The sequence below is a fragment of the Bos indicus genome, chromosome 2, assembly GCF_029378745.1.
Source record: "Bos indicus isolate NIAB-ARS_2022 breed Sahiwal x Tharparkar chromosome 2, NIAB-ARS_B.indTharparkar_mat_pri_1.0, whole genome shotgun sequence".
In the NCBI taxonomy this organism is placed as follows: Eukaryota; Metazoa; Chordata; class Mammalia; order Artiodactyla; family Bovidae; genus Bos; species Bos indicus.
In genome coordinates, this window is record NC_091761.1 from 14,723,199 (window position 1) to 14,734,133 (window position 10,935).

General features: G+C 35.1%; 1 protein-coding gene across 1 annotated transcript in view; it reads right to left on the bottom strand.

The window, feature by feature from the left end:
• ITPRID2 (ITPR interacting domain containing 2) overlaps window positions 1–9,167 on the bottom strand; it is a 96,516-nt gene extending 87,349 nt beyond the window's left edge. The window contains exon 1 of the mRNA XM_019969806.2: window positions 9,063–9,167. The gene's annotated coding sequence lies outside the window, so the exon portion shown is untranslated. The remainder of the gene's footprint in view (window positions 1–9,062) is intronic.
• Between the last annotated feature and the right edge of the window lie 1,768 nt (window positions 9,168–10,935).

Here is a 10,935-nt window from a genome sequence, read left to right on the forward strand (position 1 = left end):
TATGAGCCTAGTCATACATAACAAATCCCTCGGAAACCTTCGATTGAAGGACCATCTATTTTGAATGATTTTAGTATGGACTAGATGCTCTACCATTCTTTCCCTATTGGTGCCTGCACAGCAAACCTCATGTACTTGTATCAGGGAGTCAGAGCATCCAAAAATGATAGCATTTCTAATTGTAGACTTACTCAACTGACAACCATTTCCGAAGTATTGCCGAATCATTATTCTAAAAGGTTTAACTGAGGAGTACTCAAACGCCAATATTCAGAGTAAAGTAACTCCAGTGAAGTCATCGGCTTCGTACCAAATATTTGGATCATTTGATAACTTAAGTGACAAGCCTAGCTTCTGGTTTTCCTTCTACTCAATTCCTCCTCCTCCCCCTCCCACAAAGTATGTCTGTTACTGCCAGAGGATTAAAAATTCCTTTCTAATCTACTTTCACGGGTAGGAGACTGACCAAAAGCTCCATGGGGTCTTAATTTAAGTTTTCCCTTTTGCTAAAAGATAAGAAAGAAGCACTCTACCTTTATTTCTGAAGTCTCTAGGAACAAGTTTAGCCTAATATGATATTAAAGTCCAACATTCAAAATAATATCTGGCATTTTCTTGACATTCCAGAGGCATGCTTGAAATAAATGATGACAAAAGGAGCTAAAAATGGTGAAGGAAATTACAGAAGTGTTTGACTATCATCCAAAAGATTCTAACAGAGGAAAATCTCCCCCCATCCCACAGTCATCTTAAGGCTTTGTACCAAAGACTGCTAAAGATTTTAACTGGTTGGCAAAATACATAGCACGTGACAAAATATTTTTGATGTGGTAGCTGAAACATCTTCTTTTTCGTTACATACTTGACCATTTTATAAACAAACAATAACTAGGAAACAATAAAAAATCAGGAGTAGGAAACTATATTCGATATCCTACAATAAACCATAATGGAAAAGAATATGATGGAGAACATACATGTACATACATGTATATAGGCTTTCCAGGTGGCACTAGTGGTAAAGAACCTGCCTACCGAGTCAGGAGACACAGATTCAATCCCTGGATCAGGAAGATCCCCTGGAGGAGGGCCTGGCAACCCACGCTAGTATCCATGCCTGGAGAATCCCATGGACAGAGCAGCTTGGTGGGCTACGGTCCATAGGGTGACAAAGAATTGGACAGGACTGAAGTGACTGAGCACGCATGCACATACATGTACGCACACACACACACACACACACACACACACATATATATAAAACTGAATTACTTTGCTGTAGAGCAAAAATTAACAGAACATTGTAAATCAACTATATCACAATAAATTTTTTAAAAATTCAAGAATAATTTATATATGATAGAGTCCTCGATTTGAAAACAGCGAGGCTCCTCAATCTTTTATAGCAAATAGAAACTCTTCAGTGCTCAAGTATTTGATTCTCTGGACTCCCTCTGTGTCTCCCTGCCCCCATTGAAATACTGTGAACAACTTTTCATGCTTACTCTTATGAATCAATGTGAAATTTGACACTTTCCCTTCCTCATTTCAGATGACTCATTACTCTTGGTGTAATCTCCAAGGACCAGAAGCTCTACTTAAAAGTGAGTAACAAAAGAAGCATCTATAATTCAACCTGGTTTACCTAGAGAACTCTAATAGTTATTGTTCACTGCCTTCTTAAGTATGCGTTATAAAGCTGAGCAAATGCAGAGAAGCTGGAGAGGTAAACTGACTGTTACACCTTAGACCTGAAGTTTATCAGCAGTTCTACCTAACCATCCATTATCTCTAGGATGCTATTGGATTTTAGCTTTGGGAGCATTTTATTTATTTTCAAGATTTTGGATCATCTTTCTTTCAGACCTCTCTAACTGTGCATATGGAAAGTAATAGATCTGAGCTACTTCTTAAAAATCTTTCTCATTTAAAGCTTGACCTCTTTTCTGCTGTGTGATAACCACTACCCCACCCCTGAGTCTCTCTCAGACTTAGAAAGTACTGTGGAGCTCAATCCACTACAGAAATCTTAAATCATCTAGAAAAGCCTGTGGTCTTTTAAACAAGAAGGAAGCATGAATATGGTACTCTAAGTAAAATTCTGCTTACCCTTACTTGAAAATGAGGGGATGGGGAAACTGAGGCCCCTTTACTTTTCCAAATCCTAGAAACATCTAGTCCTGAGAGAAATTGTTTCTTGGTCTAGAAGCTGAGAAGGATTTAAGTTAAACAATGATCCTTTTTCCATTTCTTAAAAAAAAAAAAAGGCCAGCAGAGGCAAATGTTCTGTTGGACAAATTGTTTCAGCAGATGTTCATTGTCCCAGGGAGAAAACAGCCCCTACTTTGCAGCTTAGCATTTGCAAATTTAGAAACTTAAAATATTTTTAACTTGAAATGGTCCATGTGGTATGAGTGAGATGTAATATTAAAATCATTTCTGTGGCTACATTAGATATATCTGATACAGTGATGCAACAATTGTCATCTATCTGTGCTTTTCAAGTTTCTATAGATTGTTTGTTTTGTTTTTTTTTTCCCCTCAATCATTTATAGTTTTTCACCTGGAAGAATATTAATAATGTACTAACATTTTGAGAATACTTATGATGTACTAAGTACTAGTAATTATCCTATGACGTAAGTGCTGTAAGGATGGCTATTTTAAAATGTGGAAACCAAGGCTCACAAAGATTAAATAACTTATCTAAATCACAGAGCCAAGGAGTGAAAATGGAATTTGAATGTAGGCAGCTGGACTCTAAGACAGGGATAATCTAACTTTTTTCTGTAAAGGGCCAGATAATAAATATTGGATGCTTTTTAAGCCAAAACACCTATATTGCAAATATTCGACTGTGTCTTTGCAGAACAATAGCAGCCTAAGACAATATGTAAATGAGTGAGCATGGGTTGTTCCAAGAAAACTTTATTTATGGACCCTGAAATTTGAATTTCATTTAATTTTCATATGTCACAAAGTATTATCTTTCTTTGAATTTTTTTTCAACTGTTTAAAAATGTAAAAACAATTCTTAGCGCATGGGCTGCACAAAACCACAGGACAGGCTGAATTTGGCCCACAGACTAGTCTGGCAGTCCTGGCTCAAAGTTCTTAAGGACTGAATTATATTTTTAGTAGTGTCTTTTAATAATTTTTTTAAAAGGCAGTTTATAAAACTATATTTACATTCTAGCGTTTTTAAGTCAGACTTTATCATAGAAAACTGTATTTTGGGAAAAAAGATTTGCTTTTTATATTATATGTATTAGGTTGGAACATATGATTTTTGCCAATTTTGATTGGGCTGCTTGACCTATAAAAGTGACAATGTTTCAATATTAATATTTATAAATGTCTGTTGTCTCAGAAGGTAACTCTTATTTTATTAGAGTAATAAAACATAGGCTAGTGACCAGGGAAACATAAGCAATTTAAGAATCAGATGTGTAACAAACTAGATGATCATTAAGTTCCCTTTACAATCTTTTCTATGAAATATGATAGTCTAGGAGTTATAAAAAAAGGCGAACATCATATTATCACTTAATTTCTCTTTGATAAGTACTAAACTGTAATATCTCATTTACTTTCCATAATGACACTATGCTACTGCTGCTGCTGCTGCTAAGTCGCGTCAGTCGTATCCGACTCTGTGTGACCCCATAGACGGCAGCCCACCAGGCTTCCCCGTCCCTGGGATTCTCCAGGCAAGAACACTGGAGTGAGTTGCCATTTCCTTCTCCAATGCATGAAAGTGAAAAGTGAAAATGAAGCCGCTCAGTCGTGTCTGACTCTTCGAGACCCCATGGATTGCAGCCTACCAGGCTCCTCCGCCCATGGGATTTTCCAGGCAAGAGTACTGGAGTGGGGTGCCATTGCCTTCTCTGAATGACACTATAAGATAAGTGTTTTTACTGAGTTTATATTGAGACAGTCTAGATTCTTGCCCAATTCAGTGCCTTAATCAATGTCAGTACCACTACGACTTTTAACGTAAAAATTTTAAAAATATATTCTTTTCAAATTCATTGCTAGAAAACCAATTGTAAAGGCATAGTATTCGAATTGCTCTCATTTTCAGTAAACTCTAGAAAACATACTCATATAATTGTTAAACATTTTTGTAGCCGCATTTATATTGTTTCTTTGGAATTTTTACACTAATAATCTCTGACTTGGGTATGATCTCAGTTTATTTTTAAACGGACGAGTGGAAGAAAATGAGAATCATAGCTTTTGGTAAACAGAAACTTCACAAGCTAAATGATTACTTGAAACTGATTGATAGGTTTAAAAAGTGAGAATTTTAGAGTATCAAATCTCTTTTCACTTATTAATATATTAGCAGAACTTTTAACTCCTATATGTACTAAGAAAACAACTATGCATACACTGAGAAAAAAAGCATTTGAAAAGGAAAGAAGCTACAAAATAAAATCAAAAGAAATATCTAGATTAGATCATTAAAATTATTAATACCTTTTTTCATTTATACTTCTCATTCCCTCTCTAAAGAAGAAACCAATAATTTCATCAGTGGCTACTAAGGAATAAACTATGACATTGGTAAGAAATTCTGAAGAATTCCTCAGGGATAAAAATATCCTCACAAGGAAATGAATTACTCTGGGATACAGTTACCCTGGAACTTTTTTCTTCTTTTCTTTTCCCTTTCTTTTATTTCCTTTTCCCTTTTTTTTTTGGCATAGCGAATAAAATAAATTTCAGGCACAGTTGGCTTCCTTCCACTCACAACTTTCCATCCTTACTTTTATGTCTTTTTTTCCTAAATGCCATATTGACTTCTCCTGCTAACATTATTTCAACTCATCAAACTATATTTTCCTTCATTCAAAATTTACTTCAAAAGTCAGTCTTCTCTAGGATGCACATCAAGCAAGTTGAAAATAGCGACATCGGCCAGAAAATGAAATTCAAAAATTAGTAAAAAGGTTCTTGGCAATTCCAAAGAAACAGAGGGTTTACATGAAAAAAATGTATGAACAGACTTTTGCAACGTGGTTGAAGAAAGGGAGATTTTCGATCTTCTGATTTCCACTAGAATGTAATCACAGCAAAAATATGATTTTTATCTTATTTACCACTGAATTTTCAACAAAAAGTGTTTCTGGAACATGATAGGTGCTCAGTAAATATCTACAGAATGAATGAATGGCTATTGAAAAGTAACTTCAGACATGAAATTAGGAGCACAACAATTAAGCAGATGATATTATATTATTGTCTTGCTTTAATGAGTCTTCTTTATTCTTTATTCCCTCATTCACAACGAGGGAAATATTGTACAAGTCACTTGGACACAGCACTATTTAGTAATATGATATGACATGAGTTTAAAGATAATGTGACCATTGTCATATTTGTTTTGTAATAATCAGATTCCAAAAAGCAGACTAGCAGATTATAAGCAGTTTCCAAAAAGTTCAATTAAAAATTAGGTGTGATCCTAGAGGCCAATATTATAAATAAAAGGAATGAAGGCACATGAGATTTCAGATTTTAGAAAACAACTCTAACCCATAATTATATATTTAGCCAGGATAAGATTTGTGAAGCCTGAAAAGCCATGTTTCTCAGTCTCAGCATTATTGACATTTGGAATCTGATACTTCTTTGCAGTAGGGATTGTCCTGTATGTAATGAGATGTTTAGCAGCTTCCCTGATCTCTATCCACTAAATGTAGGTAATACCACACCTCCTTTCTTGGGAAACCAAAAAATATCTTCAGATATTGCCAAATTGAGAACAACTGCTCTGAAGGAAAGAAGAGAGACAATATTCTCAGGTTTTAGAAATACTTATAAGCAAACGTGGAAAAAGGAGTTTATAAGAGTGATTCAAAAATCACATCACTGCAGCTGAGAAATTTAAAATGCCAGTTTAAAAAACTATATTAAGAATAAAAGAAAGGAATATCTCCTATGGCTTATCACAGCAAGATAAACTTTGGTGCTCATTGTGTATAGATAAACAATAGGACCATTAACATTATGAAAATATTTTGCATAATCTTCTCCATTCAGACAAATAATCTTCTAATATTACAGACCATTTTTAGGTAAGAGAGAAAGAAAGTACTTTATTCCTTTATACATTATTGTGATTTCTAAAATTTGGTAAATTTCATATCACAAGAGTAGGGGAAATTATCAAAGGCACAATAATGTTTTTAGAAACATTTGAAATTGTTTTAAAAGTTATACCATAAAGTAAACAATCCAGATTTTTATAAAAATAATTTAAAATAGGTGGTGTTAAAAAGTTGCTAAGCTACTTAGTAAGGATCCCTGAAATGATTCTAGAATGATCAAAGACATACTGAGTGCCTGTAATAGAAGAATTGACTGTCAAAAACCTTGATTGCACTGTATATGTCAAATTACTCTCCTACTTGACTGGGTTTCTTGAATTGTAGATCAGTGTGATACTAAAAATACAGTGAATTTTGATTTCCACAAAGGGTTTGTGAAATATTCTTAGGCTATCTGTGTTCTTGCAGACAGACTTGAAAAGCATTGGCAGATTGAGAGTTCAGTTTGTTTTCCCTACACCACCAGATGAGTATTCCCCCTACCTTCAGAAGGCTCCTTGTTATAATGCTTTTTGGCAATCTCTAGGAGCCTGGTGGGCTGCTGTCTATGGGGTCGCACAGAGTCAGACACGACTGAAACGACTAAGCAGCAGCAGCAGCAGGACTCCTCAAAATGAATGTTCAAAGTCATTAGACTCAATAATCAATAAGTGGCCTTCAAAGTCTATCATCTTATGGTATTTCAACCACTGTGATCTACAAACTGTCAGTGCCATTCAGTCTGTCTTTAATTAAGGTTGAACAAAAATTTTATAGATTTATTCCCATCCCATCTTAGGTGGACATCATACTTTTTGTAAAATTCTTAATCCACAAAGAAGCAAATCAGTATCAGTTAGTATTTGTTTAGTTTAAAAAATAACACTCAAATAAAAACAGGATTTATTGTTACACTATTAAGTATATTTAATAGTTTACTAGTGTCACAATCATTTGGTTATACTGACAGAGAAGAAATGGTATGCTAGATGAGAAAAAAAATCTGCCTATCAGATATTGTATCAGTCTGAGTTTTGCTCTACTCCACCCATTCCACATGTTCACCTGTCACCTTGCTCCAATAAATACAAAATGACTAGGCAAAAACTTTACTAGCATAGATATTTTAAGCACCATGTCTTAGCTGCTTCAGTTGTGTTCAACTCTTTGTGATCCCATGTACTTTAGACCACAAAGCTCCTCTGTCCGTGGGATTTTTCAGGCTAGAATAGTGGAGTGGGCTGCTCTGCCTTCCTCCAGGGGATCTTCTTGACCCAGGGATCAAACCTTGTCTCCTGCATTGCAGGCAGGTTCTTCACCGCTGAGCCACTGGGGAAGTACATAGCTTAGAGTACTATGGTACTTTAAGCACCACAGTACTAATAATATCAAAAGTATATTTTCAGGCCAAAGAGAACTTTTTAACAAGATAAAAAGGAATGTAAGCTCGAATGAAAAATTTAAATTTACATCTTACCTGGGAAGAAGTACACTGTTTCAAAAATGGTACCAAGTCACACCAAGTGTACATAACTATAGCCACGCAGTTATCTAAATGGGCTGCTTAATTTTACAACTACATAAATTAAAAAATACAGTGTAATAAATTGGTGATAACTGATAATACTGTGATTTATTGTTTTACTTTAAAAAGTATAGGAATTCTAGAAAGGAGATTCCAATTTGACAAGCTAAAAATAAATGGATGGTTTGCATGTCATATTCAATCATCACTTCATGATAATGATTCATATTATTTCACATAATAGTTTCCTAACCAGAGTATTGGTTCACTGCTGGAAAACCCAAATCATATTATCAGGTAAAGGCATGCTGCATTGCTTTCTCTCCAGCATCAGTGAGGGTCCTTATTGCACAGGTCATCTTTACCCTCAGGTGTCTTCAAACTCTGAACAAATGGAAACTTACTTAATAAGACAACAAACATTTGACCTGACTTGTATCCATGATGATGATCTTCCTTGTAAAAGAAATATATCCCTAGGAAACCCAGAGCCATGGAGAAGAGGAGGCAAAGCATGACTTTGAAAGAGAGAATCAATAACAGCACTCAGCTAGGATCCTCTGCAAATTTGACAAAACTTGTTTTCAACATATAGTCTATGTAAACTGTGTGATGCTGTAAGTTTAAGCTCACAGGGTTGCAGAGTTCAACCTGCAGGCTTGTGAAAGTGTGAACTCTTTAAGAGTGAGAAGGTAATTTGGCCTAACAAACTCAATACAGAGTCCTTGTCAAGCACTTACCCCAAATTATTACCCAAGGTAAGCGTTACATTGCCTGGGAGCAGCTAACTTTAAATCAAGAAATGCTATTTTCCTTCCTGAGAAATAAGAGTGAATTTTTTGTTTGTATCACATTTGGTCCATGTACTCACAATGAGTACAAGGACCCCTATTTTGTCTTCATCTTTAAGACATACTCATAAGGAAAATAGCCAACAGAAAACAGATAAGATAGAGATTTTGTTTTAAAAGAGAGACAAGTAACCAAGTTACTTGTTATGTACTTGATACATAAGATCAACAAGTCTTCCTTTTGAAGTTCACAAATATGAAGTCCATGTCTCAGCTGGAAACAGTCAGATTTGAAATCTTTTCTCCAAATAGAAATAATGATATTTGCTTTCATAACAATTATTTTAGAAATTTCGACCCTAAATACACTCACTTCTCCATTTACATGTATCCACTATTTGGAAATCAATGAGAAATGAACTCTAGAGCCTGTCTCACAGACCTCCATTATTAGGGCTACCTCTTAAAAAAATCTTTTTCCTCAGAACCTTTATCTGGAAGAAAAATCATTTTAGCATGCTTTTACTTGAAAACGATCCCAAGTAAAATCATCATTTCATATTCACTCATTCACTCATAAAAGCATTTAAGTGATTTAGGAAAAGTTAAGTATGGGAGAGGATAGCACTTTCAAATAAATCCAAATCTTACCTGGTAAATTGAAATGGAACAACACCCTGAAATCCTTCTTGACTTGCCTCCTCTCCTCAAGGGACGACTAAATCACAGCAGCCAATATTCTTAAACCCTGAAAGAAAAATCAGGAAGCTTGATCTGTGCACATAATGGCCTGCACAATGTAAGAAAGCGCCGTTTCTTGGCAACTAGGAAACAATCCTTTTCAATTAACTCAGAGCAATTGGCCCACGTTTGTTGTTAAACAGAGTAAAGAAAATGCTCTAAGAACTCAAAAGAACCTTGGTAATAGCTCACCAAGAAAGTCAGGGCAGTTTGTTCATTTTGAAAAGCATTTTAAATTAATTGACTGCCCATTCGACTCGCCTAACCCTTTCCTAAGAATTTTTATTGACCTACCTGTTTCACTTCCCTGTTGCATATTATTTACTTAAAACCTCAGTCCTGAAGAGTTGGATTCGTTGTTGCAAAAACACAGTGAAAAGGTGAAAGATAATTCTAACAAATCAGGGATGTGTAATGTTATCCTGCATACTATTTGCACACTATATTTTGCTTTCTAAATCATCAGCTTGAATGTAGCCCTGAGTGCTCACATAATTCAAAACAGTTGTATCTTCTATTCGTTTCATTGTTAAAGACCACCTCCAGCAGGCAGTAATTTCAGGTGATATGTAGGAAGTGTAGCTGGGCTAGGTTGACTTGTGTTGATTTAACTATCTGGGGGGATATGAATCATATATGAATACATAATTATCCTTGGGAAGATTGGTTCCAGCTCCCTAACCCCCACCAAGAGTAACAAACTCCATGGATGCTTAAATACTCTATGCAAAATGGAATAGTATTTACACATAACCTGTGCACATCTTCCCCTGTACTTTAAATCTTCTCTAGATTACTTCTAATATCTAATACACTATAAATATTATGGAAACAGTTTCCAGGCAGGTAACAAAGTCAAGTTTTGCCTTTTTGGAACTTTCTAAAATTTTTTTCTTCAAATATTTTTGATCCGTGGTTGATCTATGAATGTAGAACCTACAGATATGGAGAACCAACTGTACTTGTGAGAATTTGATGAACTCTTTGGGTGCTTTGCATTCTCCTGTACGTATTTGAAATTTAATGTATTAATTGGGGTCCATATGTGGGACCCTTACTTAAGAATTTCTATTCCAAAAGGCAAGTGGTGAGGAAAATACGTTATGTATAGATAATTTTTGTTGCTAATCAAATTTTACCATCGCAAATGGTAAAGCTTTAACTATCAAGTATGTTTGTATCTCCAAAGAGAGAAGACATTTTAAGATAGATAATCTCCATATTCAACCAATGTCAAATTGGATAAATTTTGTCTTCACACAACCCCCCTCCCATTTTGCCAAGGTTGATCAAGAGTATATGTTATGGTGTTTACTGTCAACAGCTCTTTTGCTTTCTTTTTTTTCCTTTTATCATCCAGAACTCCCTAAAATATGTGTCATTCTTGTTGTGCTATCATTAATGGGCAATTCTTCTTAGGTAATATTTTTAAAAACTATAACCTTTTGTAGGGATTGTCTTCACACAAAGCACTTTCTCTGCGGGTGGGAATTTGAGGCAGTGTCACACACTGTTGAAAGTGATGTGTTTAGGTAGACCTTCTGGCACCTTCAAATCACATTCTCAACAGCTGTATACACTTTCCATGGATAGAACTGGCCGGGATAATTTTATAAGTGTTTCTTCAACCTTTGTACTGACTCTTGTGCTTGTTTGCTCCATGACCTCAGGTAGATTTGTTAAACATTTTGTGTCTCAGTTCCCTTATCTGTCAAATGAAGTTAATAATATTTACATCATAGGGTTATTTTGAGGATTGATTAAGATTGCATATGTAAAGCTT